We start from the raw sequence: 17,266 nt of genomic DNA, 5'->3' as shown, positions 1-17,266 counted from the left end.
GGTTGTTCTGTGTAAGTGATATTCTGAGTAATCTGCAGAAACAGACTGTGAAATTATTGCTTCCGAAGCAAATCAAGTCATCAGTTTCCACAAGGCATTCTTGAGGTCCTTGTTCCTCATGCTGTAGATGAAGGGGTTCACTGCTGGAGCCACCACCGAGAATAGAACGGCCACCAACAGGTCCAGGGATGGAGAGGAGATGGAGGGGGGCTTCAGGTAGGCAAACATGCCAGTGCTGACAGTCAGAGAGACCACAACCAGATGAGGGAGGCACGTGGAAAAGGCTTTGTGCTGGTCCTTCTCAGAGGGAATCCTCAGCACAGCCCTGAAAATCCGTATATAGGACAACATAATGAAAACAAAACAAGCAAAGATTAAAGAAAGAGTAAATAAGAGTACAGCAACTTCCCTGAGGTAGGCATCTGAGCAGGAGAACTTGAGGATCTGGGGGATCTCACAGAAGAACTGGGCCACTGCGTTTCCAAGGCAGAGGGACAGGGAAAATGTATTGGCTGTGTGCAGGACAGCACTGAGAAAGCCACTGCCCCAGGCAGCTGCTGCCATCTGGGCACAAGCTCTGCTGCCCAGGAGGCTCCCGTAGTGCAGGGGCTTGCAGATGGCAACGTAGCGGTCGTAGGCCATGACGGTGAGGAGGGAATACTCTGCTCCGACCAAGAAGACAAAAAAGAAGACCTGTGCAGCACACCCGTGGTAAGAGATGGCCCTGGTGTCCCAGAGGGCATTGGCCATGCCTTTGGGCAGAGTGGTGGAGATGCAGCCCAGGTCGAGAAGGGCGAGGTTGAGGAGGAAGAAGTACATGGGGGTGTGGAGGCGGTGGTCGCAGGCTACGGCGGTGAGGATGAGGCCGTTGCCCAGGAGGGCAGCCAGGGAGATGCCCAGGAAGAGCACGAAGTGCAGGAGCCGCAGCTCGCGCGTGCCTGTGAATGCCAGCAGGAGGAACTCGCTCACAGAGCTGCTGTTGGGCATTTGCTGACTTTGGACACAGGTATCTTTGAAGAGGAGAAAAAAAAAATAGAACAGACTTCAATGAGGAAAACCTATTTCATCTCCTGGAAAGCCCGCAGATAAGCCTCTCTCTTTGCGTGAGAACCTTTCTGCAGCTCTCTTGCTTGAGCTCTGGGTGGTGCTGGCTGCGTGTGACACTGGGAGCAGGGGCTGCTGTGGGCTCCAGAGGAGTCCTTCCTGCTGTGCAGCAGGAGGGAAGCAGGACCATGGGGGAAACTCAAGTGCAGTCCACTTGTCAGATCAATGAGCCATGCAGTCTTTTTGCAAACAACTCATCCGACCACACTGTAGAGCAAGAGAGATTTTATTTGCTGTATTTTCTTATAATTCCCCCTGTAATGCTTAGGACACCGATCATACTCGTGTTACGCTGAGAAAAAAACGGAGACAGCTGAGAGCAGAGAAGCCCCAGTCCGAGTGAGGCTGGACAGAATCCTTACCTTGGCCCTGGGGGCCTGAGCAGGATCTCAGCTCTTCCCCCCTAGCCAGGGCTGCCGAGGCCTCACTCCAGCTGCCCACAGACAGACATCCAGCAGCACGGACATGGCCTTAGCAAGGAGGTGTCTTCTCCTTGGGACGCCTGGATGCCACAAGGATGCCACGAGAGAGCTGCATCCTGCTGGAGAGCAGCCTGAAGCCCAGGAAAACACCCCACAGACAGGTGAATATCCACACGCTGGGGTATTCCAGTATCCCAGGCACACAACATGCTGTACCTAGAGGATTCTTGGCCACTCTGTTCCTGCTGATCTTGGCCAAACTCTTCTTTCCCCCGCCTGTGCTCACAGACCCCATCCCATGCGGCTGTGCTCAGCGCTGCCCTGCAGCACCCTGCCACCACCAGGGCCCTGCCAAGGGGCACCTCCATGCAGCAGGAGCTATGGGGCAGCTGACAGAGAGCCCTGCATCACCAGCAGGGTGTTCGAGGCTTCTAGGGTGTCAGGGGCACCTGGCTTAGGCCACTCCAAGGGGCTTCTGCCAGACTTCCTCACCTCGCAGTGCAATCCAGCAGGACTCTCACAGCCTACTGCATTGCCCACCGCCCTCCCAGAAACAAGACCCAGCACGAGACCCTTCCAGGAGCTGCAGCTGCATGGCCCTGCAGCCAGAGACTTACCTTGTCAAGGGCTGTGCAGGTTTCTCCTGCAGGCAGCTCTCAGCACCCTCCCACTCCCAACTGCCTCCAACCTGTGAGGAATGTTTTAACAATTCCAATTCGTGTCCATAAATTCGTGTCCATAAAGAATAATTCTGTTTGAATCCTGTCTGCCTCTGTTTGAATCCTGTCTGCCTCTGGGCCCTGCACTGGCAGTTTAATTCTTGAACCACAGATGCAGTGTGTCCCAGTCTCCCCCTCATTCCAGTCAATTTATCAAGTCTTCAGAAAACACTCCTTAAATTTATGAACCTGTTTGCTTTTTTTATTCCTGACTTCTAGTTCTAACAGTTACAGTTTTTTTCTGTCTTCTTCGAGATTGATTTAACACTGCTATAGATGTTATGTAGATGACTGTAAATAGCTGGGAAAGAATGTTTTAATTGCTCGTGAGTCGTCAACCTGTTTGGGAGTTTCAGAACAACTGATAATAACTGGTGACTGCTGGTGACTGTTATGAGATCCTTGGTATCTGGCCAGGGGGGCCAAGAGATTAAGAGGAAGAAAAAAGAAGCTGAAGGACGGTTGGGAGACAAGACCTGCGGAGAGTGTACAGAGAGTGTTCCATAAACTTGGAATAGTGCCGAGTAAGTACAAAGGGTGAGAGGAAGACTACGAGCCTTCAGCATGAAAGACCCCTAGAGACCCCCAGAGGAGACTGATGCGCATGCTCCAGTAGGAGGAACTGGACCCCGGAAGCTAATTATAATAATCTACTTTTTTAGAAGTAGTAATGAATATGTATTAGTCTAGGTGCATAAAAATCAGCTGCTTGATGTAACTGGTGTGCGTCCTGGTGGAGTGGAGACTCCCGGTGCACCCAGCGCTGTTTGCTTACCTCTATTCCTTTATATTCTTTTAATAAATCCTATTTTTTCATTTAATCCTAATTTGAATCCTGAGCCATTTATAACAAACCCCTCTCTCCTCTCCTCTCCCCATGGGGGTCAGAGCCCCCAGCCCTTCTGCGCTGTGCAGAGGAGCTGCTCCTGGGCAGAGGTGTCTCTCTGCACCAGGGCCCTCTTGCCAGGAGCTCTCCCTGTCCCAGGAGCCCAGCCCAGATCAGCAGCAGAGGCATTGGAATCAGCCCTCTGGGGGCTTTGGCGATGAGCCCATGAACCTCAGGCACTGAGAGTGCGTTGAAGAAATCTCTCAAGAAATCCAAGGCAGATGCAAGTTTCCTGCAGTGTCCCCCTGAGGGGGGACTGCTGGCACTGACACAGCCTCCCTTGGAGCTCATTAGAGCAGAACACTGGAGGCAGTGAGGACAGGTAGACAAATGTGAAGGTGACACTGATGTATTGAAAAACAGGCTTTGACCCCAGGCTCCTGGGAAGGGAGATCCTTTCCCTTCACACAGGAGCTCAGGGCTCTTCCTGGGCAGTAGGAGATGGGGATGTCCATGGCCCAGTGCAGGAGAAGGGTACGACTCCTGCCTGGTTCATGGCTGGTGAGGAGGCAATGAGACCCTGGTGCTTTAACAAGAAGCTGCCTCCTCATAGGCCTCGCTGTCGGAGACAAGAGCCCTAGCCATTGACACACAGACCTCAGGCCTGTTGGGACTTTCAGCCTTTCCAGTGTGCTTGCTCCTCTCCACACCAGGCTGTCCAAGAGATTCACAGACCTGCACCTCTTTCCCTGCTGGCTGTGTGGTGTCTCATCAGATCGGAGCCGAGCATGGTAACTTACATTTTCTTGGTGGCCATGCTCCTCATAAGGCAGCTCTGTAGGAAGTTGGCCTGGTTCCTGGTGAGCTCCTGGTGAGCTCGTATGGCATCCCTCGTGGTGCCCAGGCCCTCCTCCTCCTGGGCACTGCTCACTCAGCAGGGTCCCAGTCTGCCCTGATGTGTGGGGTTCCTCTTCCTCTGGTGCAGGATGAGGCTTTTCTTCTTGTAAATGTCAAGAGGTTTCTGTAGGCAAAATCCTGCAGTTTCTCAAGGTTCCCCTGGACCTTGAATGCTCCATTCTTTCATCTGTTAATTTCTGCAGGAAGATGGCTCCCCCTGATTGTGCTGTCTCTCACAAGATAGCATCAATGAGGTGTTAGTAGATATTGTGGACAGTAGAGGAGTAACCAGTTGAACAGAATTGCAGCACAGACTCACAGAAGGCTGGTGGATGGAAGGCTGCCAGATTCCACCTTTTCTGTGCTTCTCATGTATGCTGTCATTTTGTCTGAAGCTGTGTCCTAAATGTTGTTAGGGTGGGCAAGGACAAAATTGGAAGGGCCAGACCCTAGCGGAGATCAATCTATCTATTGCTGTCAGAGACAATAAGAAAGGTTTTTATAATGAAAGGAGAGCAGAGGGGAAGGGAGGGGAGGGGAGGGGAGGGAAAAGAGAATCTTCATCCTTTATTGGATGTGGGAAAACAGAATTAGAAGAGATGTGGAAAAGGCTGAGGTACTTAATGCATTCTTTACCTCAGTGTTTAGCAGCAAGACCAGTTGTTCCCCTAGTACTCAGTCCTCTGAGCTGGTAGATAAGGACCTTCAGCAGAATGAAGCTCTCATGAGGAAATGTTGAGAAAACTGCTACTGCACTCAGATGTGCACAAGTCTAGGGGGCTAGATGGCATCCACCCGTTGTTACTGAGGGAGCTGGCTGAAGTGCTCTCCAAGCTGCTTTCCATCACTGACCAGCAGTCCTGGCTATCAGGGGAGGTCCCAGTCATCTGGTGACTAGCAAACGTGACGTCTGTCTACAAGAAGGGCCGGAAGGAGGATCCGGGGAACTACAGGCCTGTCAGTCTGATCTTGGTGCTGGGGAAGCTCATGGAGCAGATTGTCTTGAGTACCATCCCGCAACGCTTCCAGGACAAGCAGGTGAGCAGGCCCAGTCATCATGAGTTTATCAACGCCAGGTCCTGCTTGGCAAATCTGATCCCCTTTGAAGATAAGGTTATGCTTTCAGTGGACAAGGGGAAGGCTGTGGACGTGGTCTACCTAGACCTCAGTAAGGCTTTTGAAACCATTTCCCACAGCATTCTCCCAGAGGAACTGGCGGCTCAAGGCCTGGATGGATGGATGCATCAATGGGTCGAAAACTGTCTGGGTGGCCAGGTCCAAATTGCTGTGGTGAATGGAGCTAAATGCAGCTGGAGGCCAGTCACTAGTGGTGTCCCACTGGGCCCAGTACTGGGGCCACTTCTTTTCAATATCTCCATCAGTGATCTGGACAAGGGGATCAAGTGCACCCTCAGTGAGTTTGCAGATGACACCTAGTTCAGAGAGAGTGTTGATCTCCTTGAGGGTAGGAAGGCTCTGCAGAGGGAAATGGATAGGCTGCACCCATGGGCTGAGGCCAACTGGATGAAGTTCAACAAGGCAAAGTGCCGGGTCCTGCACTTGGGCACAACAACCCCATGTAATGCCACAAGCTGGGGGAAGAGTGCGTGGAAAGCCGCCCAGCAGAAAGGCTCCTGGGGATATTGGTAGATAGTCAGCTGAATATGAGCCAGCAGTAACTAGGGGTAATGGTTTTAAACTGCAAGAGGGTAGATCCGGATTAGATATTAGAAAGTTGTTTACTCAGAGAATGATTAGGCACGGGAACAGGCTGCCCAGAGAAGCTGTGGCTGCCTCATCTCTGGAAGCAGGGCCAGGTTGGATGGGGCTTTCAGCAACCTGGTCTAGCGGAAGATGTCTCTGCCCATGGCAGGAGAGTTGGAATTATGTGATCTTTAAGGTCCTTTCCTACCCAAACTGCTCTGTGATTCTGTAAATACGAAAGGCAGCAACATACCAGCTACTAGGAAGAAAAATGAACTCTATCGCAGCCAAAACTAGGACAATATCCACCCCTAATTCCATACCATATACGTCATGCTTAGGTCCAACACTTTTCAATTAATCACCGCCACCTTTCCTGTCTTTTGATTGTTGTCTCTCTCCGTGCTACCCCAGCCCGAGAGACAACATCACTTGGCTGCCTGGACGTCTGCTCCCCAAGCAGGGACACCAGAGACAGACACACCGTGTCTAGCTCAAGTGCCAATTTATTGCTGCGTAGCATAGCTTCTTATACACATGACTGCCCCAGATCCCCGTGACCCTTTGCCCCACCCACGGTCCCTCCCAATCCTCCCCCCCACATTGATGTGCACACAAAAATATCATGCCCTTACTCTGTTGGTGTCTGTAACAATAACAATAACAACCTACTCCTTTTGTGTCTTTTTTTTTTTTGTCTTTTTTTTTTTTTTTCTCCCAGTTCTTTCCTTCATTGCATTGGATAAATAGATCTGTAGTGCTGAGCTGCCTCCTGGGTCAAACCACTGCAAGTCTTTTTGGTGCCTAGCATGGAGCACAAAGGTTGAGATGACAAATCGGACCAGAGCATTTTAAAAGTAAATTGTTATAAGCAATAGATCAGTTTAACAGTTGCTTTAACAGTTGCTGATCACAATGTTGATCTTTTTGATCTTGGGGCTGTTGTGCTTGTTTTCAGAATTGTGTTGTATAGCACATCACTAACTGTCTGTCTTCCATGTCATGCTGTTCATCAATTCTGGGGGCTGGTTTAAGGTTACTGTTTTGATGTATGGGATAACACTGACTTATGACAGGATAAAATTATTGCCACCTCTGTACCTCGGGAACCATCTCTTCATCTCTTAGAAACTATTAATAGTTACATTATTTTACACTTTTTGCCTTTTCTCCTGTGCAGGGTGGGGCAGGAGGTGGGGGGATGGAACTGGTGTGGACAGTGGGGGACGTTTCTCCCCACTTCTTCACTCTCCCTTTCTTCTTCTCCTCCGGGCTAATTACAATAGCTCTTGAAAGCTTTGAATATCCGTGGGATGGCCGAACCAGCATGTTTCTGTTGTCCCATCTCCTAAATGTGATTCAGGTTTTGTATAATTTTAAACAACTACTTAAGCATGCCATCCAGAGATCTTTCCAGAGGCAGGAGAGTTAGGAGTGGCAGGGACTGTGTGAGGATATGGGCAGGAACCTAGAGCAGTGGGCACCTCCAGTGCTTTGGAGCTTCACCTCTGAGAATGTGCAGAATCCTAGAAAAAACTGTGAAATGCTTGAAAACTGCGTGTGATCACCCTGGCATTTCCAAAGAGACACAAATTACTGGAATGTGCTGGGGCTTGACCTGTGCTTAACAAGCCACAGGCAACACGTCTCCGACCCCTGGGACTTTTCCTGCAGGCACACGCCAGTCCCTGTGGCAGGCCCATCAGCCACTCCAACTTCTCCTGGACAGTTGCTCCATTCTGTCAGTTGTTAATTTCTGTAGGCAGATGACTCACCCTGATTGTGCTGTCTCTCACAAGATAACAGCAACAGGAGTTGCAGGACGCTTTAGAGAATACGGCAGTAAGCAGTTGAACGGAATTACAGCATAGACTCAGGTAAGGGCAGGGGATGTAAAGCTGCCACGTTCCACCTTTTCTGTGCTTTTTTTCCATCCATTTTTTCGTTTGGTGTGGAGCTCAGTCCTCCATGTCTTGAAGCTGTGCAGGGACAAAATCAGAATGGCCAAATCCTAACTGGAGCTCTATCTGACTATTACTAACAAAAAGAGTAATTATATATATATATATATATATATATATATACACATATATATACACATAACAAGAGCATTAAGGAGCATCTCCATTCTGAATTGGATGTGAGGGGAATGATAGTGACATAGAACCATAGAAGACATGAGGAAAAGGCTGAGGTACTTAATTCCTTCGTTGCCTCAGTTTTTAGCAGCAAGACCAGTTGTTCCCCTGGTACTCAGCCTCCAGAGCTGGTAGATAGGTACAGGGAGCAGAATGAAACACTCATAATCCAGGAGGAAATAGTTAGAGAACTGCTACTCCACTTAGATATACACACATCTATGGGGCAGAATTGGATCCACCTGTCACTACTGAGGGAGCTGGCAGAATCACTTGCCAACCTGCAACCATCATTGATCAGCAGTCGTGGCTATCAGGGGAGGCTGCGGTCAACTGGCGACTAGCAAATGTGACGTCTGTCTACAGGAAGGGCTGGAAGGAGGAGTCGGGGACCTACGGATCTGTTATTCTGTCCACGATGCTGGGAAAGCTCATGGATCAGATTATCCGGAGTACCATCACACAACACATTTCCCCCTGTACTCGGCTCTGGTGAGGCCGCACCTCGAGTACTGTGTTCAGTTTTGGGTCCCTCGCTACAAGAAGGACATCGAGGTGCTTGAGCGGGTCCAAAGAAGGGCGACGAAGCTGGTGAGGGGCCTGGAGAACAAGTCCTACGAGGAGCGGCTGAGGGAGCTGGGCTTGTTCAGCCTGGAGAAGAGGAGGCTCGGGGGCGACCTTATTGCTCTCTACAGGTACCTCAAAGGAGGCTGTAGTGAGGTGGGGGTTGGCCTGTTCTCCCACGTGCCTGGTGACAGGACGAGGGGGAATGGGCTAAAGTTGCGCCAGGGGAGTTTTAGGTTGGATCTTAGGAAGAACTTCTTTACCGAAAGGGTTGTTAGACACTGGAACAGGCTGCCCAGGGAAGTGGTGGAGTCACCATCCCTGGAAGTCTTTAAAAGACGTTTAGATGTAGAGCTTAGGGATATGGTTTAGTGGGGACTGTTGGCGTTAGGTCAGAGGTTGGACTCGATGATCTTGAGGTCTCTTCCAACCTAGAAATTCTGTGATTCTGTGATTCTGTAACACTGAAAGAACAGTCGGGTGATCAGGCCATTTCAGTAGGTGGTTATCAAAGAGAGGTCCTGCTTGACAAATCTGATCTCCTTCTAAGACAAGGCAATGTGCTCAGTGGATGAAGGAATGGCTGTGGATGTGGTCTACCTAACCCTCCGTAAGGCTTTCGACACCTTTTCTCACAGAATTCTCCCGGAGAAACTGGCTGCTCAAGGCTTGGGCGCATGTATGCTTACCGTTGCGTCCCGCATGTTCGTGGGAAACCCGGTGCTAAATCATTTGTAGACGACCTGATTCTGGGTCAGGGTTCCGTACGTAGCAGAGCAGCTCCCTCGCTGCGATCTATTGAGAGTCAGCCCTTGACACGAGTTTTTGTCACTTTTCGCCCTTGCCACCACCGGGCGGAGGAGGGAAAGGCAAGGGGATGCAGTTGTCACGCGCAGACCTGCGCCTGCCTGCCGTTCACTCGTTCCCCCCTCGGGGGAGAACACTCTCGCTTTTCTCCCTCTTTTCCCTCTTACCCTCTTCCCATCACACGGCCCCACTTCCCCGCTCCACGCGGCATGGATTGGGTCTCTCTCCCGTCTCCTTCCCCGTTTTTTTTCCTCCCCCCCCCCCCCCCCCCTTCCCGGGTCTGAGTTGACCTGGCGGCTCCGGCTCTGTTGGAGAGGGTCCAGAGGAGGGCGACGAAGATGGTGAAGGGCCTAGAGGGGAAGACATATGAGGAGCGGCTGAGGGCGCTGGGCCTGTTCAGCCTGGAGAAGAGGAGGCTGAGGGGGGACCTCATCACAGTCTACAACTTCCTTGCGAGGGGGAGTGGAGAGGCAGGTGACCTATTCTCCGTAATCACCAGTGATAGGACCCGTGGGAAAGGTGTTAAGCTGAGGCAGGGGAAGTTTGGGCTGCACATCAGGAAGAGGTTCTTCACCAAGAGGGTGGTCGCACACTGGAGCAGGCTTCCCAGTGAAGTAGTCACTGCACCAAGCCTGTCTGAATTGAAGAAGCGATTGGACTGTGCACTTAGTCACATGGTCTAAACTTTTGGGTAGACCTGTGCGGTGCCAGCAGTTGGACTTGAACGTTATGGGTCCCTTCCAACTCGGGAGATTCTACGATTCTACGATTATTTCTTCATTATCTCTAATTCAGGAACGTGTGCAATAGTGCAAAGCCACCTACAAATTCCTTTCCCACACAAGACCCACAAGGATCATTGAGTCAAACGCCAGGCTCCACACAGAACCACCCATTATCGGAGGATGTTAGAGCGTTGTGCAAACGCTTGACTTGACTTGACTTCCAGCAGGCTTGGAGCCATGCCCAATGCCCTGGGCAGCTTGTCCCAGTGCCCGACCACCCTTTCAGTGAAAAACCTTTTCCTAACACCCAGCCTCTGCCTCCCCTGTCCCAGCTCCGTGCCATTCTCTTGGGTCCTGTCACTGTCCCCAGAGAGCAGAGCTCAGCACCTGCCTGTGGTGCAGTTGCCTGAAGTAACTAGGAAAATAAAACTAACATTCACATCTTAAAGAAAATGCACAGCATTGAAAAGGCTTTCAGGGTAGGGCGTAGCTGCATTACCTGAGCATTCCCTAGGCTTCCAACCTTAGATGCTATTGCGCTGGGGGAACCTGGTGTGCTAGCTCTAAGGAACAGCACGGAGCATAGAGTGGAGTGGAGACACCATGGCTAGGCTCTGTGACCAGGTGCGGACTCGATTGTTCCTGTGCACGCTGAGACCGATAAGCTGCACTTTTTGCTACCCTGAGCCAACGACCTGTCATGTTTTGACAAATGCTGTATTCTAATGTACTTTTGCTCATTATTGTGGTGGTTTTACCGTGCTGGGCAGCTAAACCCCACAACCGCTCTCTCACGCCCCCTCCTTTAGATGAGGAGGGGGAGAAGTAAAGCAAAGAACAACTCACGGGTTGAGATAAGGATAATTTAATTAAAGGGAAATAACTATAATAATTAAATCAAGACTACTATGAACTAAAAATTTAACTAAGGAGAAATAAAAGGGAAAGGGGAAAAGGGAGGGGAAAAGGGAAAATAAAAAGAAGGGAGGAAAACAAACCAACAAAATAAATGAAAGCTATATGGAAGCGCAGAGGAAAGAAATTACTCTCTACTTCCCACAAATGAGCGATGATTGACCGCGTCCTTGAAGCAAGGCCTCAACGCACGCAGCCAGTGTTCCAGAGGAGGACCGACGTCTTCTCAACGAGAGCCCACCCCTCCCCTCTTCTTCCTGTTTCCACCTTTTATTGCTGAGTGTGACATCACATGGTATGTGTCCTGGTTTCAGTTAGCACAGAATTAATTTTCTTCCTAGTAGCTGGTGGAATGCTGTGTTTTGGCTTAGGATGAGAAGAGTGCTGATAACACCCCAATGCTTTAATTGTTGCAGAGCAGTGCTTATACTAAGCCAAGGACATCTCAGCCTTTTGCTCTGTCCTGCCAACGGGCAGGCTGGGGGTGCAGTAAGAGCTGGGAGGGGACAGACCCAGGACAGGTGACCCAAACTAGCCAAAGGGGTATTCCATACCATCTGACGTCATGCTAAACAATATATAGGGGTGGCTAGCTGGGGGGAGGGGGCCGGACTGCTCGGGGTTAGGCTGGGCATCGGTCAGCGAGTGGTGAGCAATTGCATTGTGCATCACTTGTTTGTACATACTATTACTTTCGTATTATCACCATTGTATCATTATTATTATTATTGTTATTATTATATTTGTTATTATTATTTTCCTGTCTTATTAAACTGTCTTTATCTCAACTCATGGGCTTCACTCTCCATTTCTCTCCCCCGTCCCAGAGAGGGAGGGGGGAGGGTGAGCGAACGGCTGCGTGGTGTTTAGCTGCCGGCCGGGTTAAACCACGACAGCTGCCCTAGTGATGTTTCTCTCCTCACCTTTTGCCCACCCCCTAGGAGGGTTAGAGAAAGGCCCGATGCTGTGCCACTGCTGCTCAGCAGTAGACACAACACTGGTGTGATAACACTGCTGTTCCAGCTACAAGTCCAGAGTACGGCACTGTATGGGCTGCTGCCGGGAAAGTTAACATTCCAGCCAGACCCAGTACAATTATAATATCATTAAAATGCCAAAACACACCTCCATCCCAAAAGCTCCCTGCTTCCAAGGTGCGACCACCCCTCTCTGAGCATGTGCTCTGAATTTCTCAGAGCCTACTACTTTAAACAGAGACAAGAAACCTTTTCACCAATCCTAACTAAAATATGCTTGACTAGAGTCACTCAAGCTCCACCTCATAAATTGGCCTAAGAGAGAGGGTGTGTCAGGGAAGATACCATTGTTAGGGAAGGTACCATCATTAGGGAAGATACCACCATCAGGGGAGACGCCATCCCAAGGGAATACACCATCCTGAGGACCTCCTGACTCCTGGGATCAGTCGACGGACTGAGCCTCTCTTCTCGCCCATTGGGACGCCTTTGGGTGAGATTTGAACACTAGGTTATATCGTGTGTCTCTGCGGAAACTTAGGAATCTCTATAGAGTCTTTGTGCCTTGTAACGCGTTCATTTCCAGGCTGCGCACCTGTGCCACCTCTGTATTTCATACATGCGTTATTGGTGAATCCGTGATTGTGATAGTTCAGGACCCTGAATCTGACCGGACCCGTAACGGTTAATCGGCTACACCCCTAAATGCCACACTGCCCCTCTGCTCCCCTCGTGAGGGAGCTGCAGGCCGCCAGGAGGCCTCCCCTCACTCTCCTCCAGGCTGAATTCTGACACGTATTCAACTTGCTGTCGACCAAAACCCCCAGATCCCTTTCTGCAAGGCTGCTCTCCAGCCTCTTCTGCTGGCCCTAAGTGGAACCCTGGGGAACCCCACTAGGGACTGGTCAACAGCCTGATGCAACCCCATTTCTGTAACCCCTTGAGCCCAACCCATCAGCCAACTTTTCACCCTAAACCGCATGTATTTATCTAGCTGTACAATGGACATTTAGTCCAGAAGGATACTGAGAGAAACAGTACTGAAAACTTGATGGAAATCCAAAACCTGGCATCCCTTGCTCAACTAGACGGGTGATGCTGTCATAAAAGGAAATTAAGTTTGTTAAACAGGACTTTCCCCTCATGAACCTGGGTGGGCTGTGATCAACTGCGTTGTCTTTCCGGTGTTCTTCAGTAATGCCCAGAAGAGTTTCTCCGTATTTTTACTAGGCTCTGAAGAGAGACTGGCGGGTCTGTAATTATTGGGCTCTTCTTTCTTGCCCTTCTTGAAACCTGTCACAATGATTGCCAGCCTACAGTCAACTTGGACCTCTCTGGGCTCCCAAGACCATTGAAAAATAATTGAGAGAGGTCTCACAAGGAGATTAGTCGGCCCTCTGAGAACCCTGGAATGAATCCCCTCAGGCCCCGTAGACTCATATGCATCCAGTGTGGGTTTGGCTAGGAGGTTTTTGTTACCGCACTCATGGCCCCCCAACTGTGGGCCCCTTGGGTCCCAGAGCCCATCATTGCTCTTGAAGACAGAGGCAAAAGAGACATTAAATGGCTCTGCTTCGCCTATGTCTGTGTTTGTGAGGTGACCATCCTCAGCAAGTAACGGACCAATGTTTCCTCTAGCCCTCCTTTAGCAGTTCACATCTTCAATACACATATTAATGTATATATCTGCGTTGTTGCCCACACTACTAGCCAGCTTCACCCCTGAGCTTTGCCTGCACGAATTTTCTCCCAACAGAGGCAAACAGCACCTCTGTAGCCCTGCCATGTCACACGACCTCGCTTCCAGTGGCCACACGCTTTCTTTTTGCACTTAAGCTCTAGAAGAAGATCCCTGCTCAGCCAAGCTGGCCTCCTGCCCCGCCTGCTTGACTTGATTTTGGAATCGCCTGCTCCTGTGCTCTTAGGAGGTCGTGCTTAAAAAGATGGACCCCGATACCTTCCAAAACAGCTTCTCAGGGGATCTTCCGAACTAGTTCCCTGAGCAGCCTGAACTCTGCCCTCCCCGTGTCCAAAGTTCACAGAATTGGAGGGGTTGGAAGGGACCTGAAGAGATCATTGGGTCCAACCCCCCTGCCAAAAGCAGGCGTACTGGCAGTTTTCCTCCAATCGCCAAAGATTTTTAAATGTGAAGTGTCAATAGAGAGCTATTTGTGTTTGTATGTTCTTTCTTTGAAGTCTCTGCTGTCTGGGGGTTTCAGAACAACTGCTAACAACTAGTAACTGTTATGACTTCTGAATGGGACACTATGCAAGCCCCTGATATCTGGCCAGGCGGCCAGGAGATTAAGGAGAAGAAAGAAGCTGAAGGATGGCTAGAAGACAAAACTTGCAGGGAACGCTGTGTAAGCTTTTGACATGCTGCCAAGGAGTACAAAGGGGAAGGACAAGAAAAAAAAACTGAGAGGAAGACTACGAGCCTTCAGCATGAAAGACCCCCAGAGACCCCCAGGGGGACCACCAGAGACTGATGCGCATGCTCCAGTAGGAGGGTTTGGATCCCGGAAGCTAATTATAATAACCCATTTTTTTTAGGAGTAGTAATGAATATGTATCAGCCTAGGAGCATAAAAATCAGCTGCTTGATGTAACTGGTGTGCGTCCTGGTGGAGCAGAGACTCCCGGCGCACCCAGCGCTGTTTGCTTACCTCTATTCCTTTAATAAATTGTAAACTTTGATTATAATCCTATTTTGAAGACTGAGCCATTTATAACACAAGCAACAGGTCTAGGATGGCACCTTTCCTTGTTGTCTCCCTCAGTAGCTGTACCAAGGAGTTGTCATCAAGGTGTGTGAGGAATCTCCTGGACCTGCTTGTATCAGCTGTGTGGTCTTCCCAGTTAACGTCTGGCAAGTTGAAGTCCCCCATCAGGACAAGGGCAGTTGAGCTAAGAGAGGTCTCTCTTAGTTGCTTAGCGAATAATTCATTGGTATCGCAAACACCCACTGCAACATCCAAGTGATTGCTTTCTCCCTTAATCCTTACCCAGAAGCTCTCAGCCACGTCCTTGTGCCAGCCCCTTGCCTCGCCTGCCCTGCCTATCCTTCCTGAAGAGCCCATACCCGTCCATCACAGCACACCAAGTCTCGCTTGTTCTGGGATGGAGCTGAAGCTTCCAGCTCCTCCTGCTTGTCCCTCATGCTGGGTGCATCGGTGCAGAAACATTCCAAATGTGCTCCAGTGTACCCAACGTGGCATGGAGCAGGCCGAAGGATCTCGCTAGCGCACACTCCCTCCCATTTTGGTGTGCCACTTAGAAGATTCTGTCAGGACAGAACAATAATGGATGATGCTCAGAGGGCCTTACGGGGCGAGTGAGCTTTCCAGAAACACCTTTTACCCTGATCTCCTGGGAGGCAGCAGACTTCTCCATGGGTTGGGTCAGGCCGGCATATGCGGCCCTCTGTTCTGCTCAGAAGGGAGTCACTTATGACAGTAACCCTTCTCTTCTTCTTGATGGAGGTGGTCGTGATACTGGGGAAGGCTGACTTGCCCTAGAAAACCCCTCCAACCTGGATGGACCTTCATGCACATCATCGTTTGTGTGTCCATTACTTCCAGAGTCTGTTGTTTCAGGGCACCTGAAAGGAAGGTGAGGTAGGCAAGGAGGGGTTCACCTGCTGCCCCGAGCAGATCTAAACTTCCATCCCTTCGTCACTGAGATGCACTCCTTCTGCCTGATGGCCAGAGGGTAGGGGATCCTCCATTTCCTCTGCTGTGTCTGCCTGACGCATCTGTCCCAGGGCTGGCAGAGTACAGTTCAACCTTCTCCGACTCCCTGGTGCTCCTCAGCCTGCCCACCTCCTCCCGAAGCTCTGCCAGGAGGCTGAGCAGTTCTTCTACCTGGGCGCACCTACCACAGGATGGGATGTCAGGAAGAATTTCTTCATGCAAAGGGTGGAACCGGCTGCCCAGGGCACTGCTGGAGTCCCAGGCCTGGAGCTATTAAAGAAATGCGTGGACTTGGCGCTAAGGGCCGTGGTTTTGTGGTGGGCCTGGTGGTGTTAGCTGACGCTTGGACTTGAGCTGAAGGCCCTTTTCCAAGCGCAAGGGTTCTGTGACTCTTTCACTGGTTGAGTAGGCGCCATGCAGTCACCGGGCCCAGGGAAAAGACGTCCTTGGTGGCCTCCAAGTTAGCTCAGCGTCATGGCACCGAGTCACTGTGAAGGAGCTGCTGGAATAACGAGACAACAACCTAGTTCTATTAAAATATATATTGCTCTTTTGAGGACTGCTGCGGGGCTAGCGGCAACACGGCAGTGGAAATCTCCGTCCTGACATTGCCTTATGCCTTGACGTCCCGATCAGGGTGGTTTGAACTGCCAGGGAACGGACCATGGGTTCCGGGTCTTTCTCTGAAGGCTGGAGGACTGCAAAAGAAAGAAGAGCAGAGATGAAAACCCACTCCTTGCAGAGATCCCCAGGCATCCCCTGCAGAGCATGCCAGCCCCACTCGACTCTTCCCCAGGCCAGGAGGAGCAGGAGGGACAAAGGAATCCGTTGAAAGCTGCTGCTCAGCAATGTCCCAAATGCAGCCACCAGTCCTTCCCCACCTGCGCACCACAGGTCAAGTGGGGCACCTTCACAAGCTGGTTCCCTCACCACCTGCCTCCATCCCTTGGGAGGATTCACACACTCCAGGAATCTCCTGGACTCTTTCCTCTCGCTATTGTGCTTCCCCATGAGAGCAAGGGCTAGCAATCGTGACCCTGCTCCTAGCTGCTTGTAGGCTGTCTCATCTCCCTCTTCGTCCTGGTTGCGTGCTCTACAACAGGCTCCCACCTTCTGTCAGCCTTACTGCCCTTTCCCCTGACTCTTCCTCAGGGACACTCAACCCTTTCAGCGGCACTGCCCAGCTCCAGGCTGGGAGGCCATTCCCTGACACCACAGGCTACCCCGTCTCCTCTCCCTCGTTCCTATGGCTGCATTGCTCCTCCGCCCCGAAGCATTTCCCTGGAGCAGGGCAAGGCACGGGGGCCTCTGCCGCTGTCCCCCCAGCCCCAGCACACCCCCCACTGCCCTCACTCACCGCTGAGGATTTCATTCAGCTTCTCCTCGCTCTGGTCCTCGCAGTAGCGCGCAGCAAGACCTAGACACAGAGACCCCATCAGAGCCCCGCTCCCCAGCACGCTCCCAGCAGCGCAGCCCCTGGCCTGGCCAGCCAGGCTGTGCCCCCTCCTGCACCCTGGAGCAAGGGCCCAGTCGGGGGGCTCTGGGGGCAACAGGGCAGTGCCTGGGGCTACCAAAGGCTGCCCCAAGAGGGACCCAGGGGCTGGGCTCACCAATGAATCTGACGGCCTCAAGTCGCAAAAGGGTCTGAGTGTCCTGCAGGTAGGGCTGGCTCTGCTGCAGGTATTCTTCTACTCTGCCTCTGTCCTGCTGCAGCTGGAGAGAGAGAGAACGCAGGGTCACGGGGCTTGCACACCCTCTCCAGGGTCTCCTCCATCA

The 17,266-nt window shown here is 51.2% G+C and overlaps 1 long non-coding RNA gene across 1 annotated transcript; it reads left to right on the top strand.

The window, feature by feature from the left end:
• The first annotated feature begins 10,872 nt into the window (after positions 1-10,872).
• LOC140000255 (uncharacterized) lies at positions 10,873-14,506 on the top strand. Its single transcript, XR_011805447.1, has 2 exons — positions 10,873-11,116; positions 13,555-14,506. It is a non-coding gene; the product is annotated as an uncharacterized lncRNA (long non-coding RNA).
• The last annotated feature ends 2,760 nt before the right edge of the window (positions 14,507-17,266 follow it).

Source organism: Anas platyrhynchos, chromosome 33 (assembly GCF_047663525.1).
Source record: "Anas platyrhynchos isolate ZD024472 breed Pekin duck chromosome 33, IASCAAS_PekinDuck_T2T, whole genome shotgun sequence".
Taxonomy (NCBI): Eukaryota; Metazoa; Chordata; class Aves; order Anseriformes; family Anatidae; genus Anas; species Anas platyrhynchos.
The sequence above is the reverse complement of the archived record's forward strand: the minus strand, read 5'-3'. Positions and strand labels throughout refer to the sequence as shown.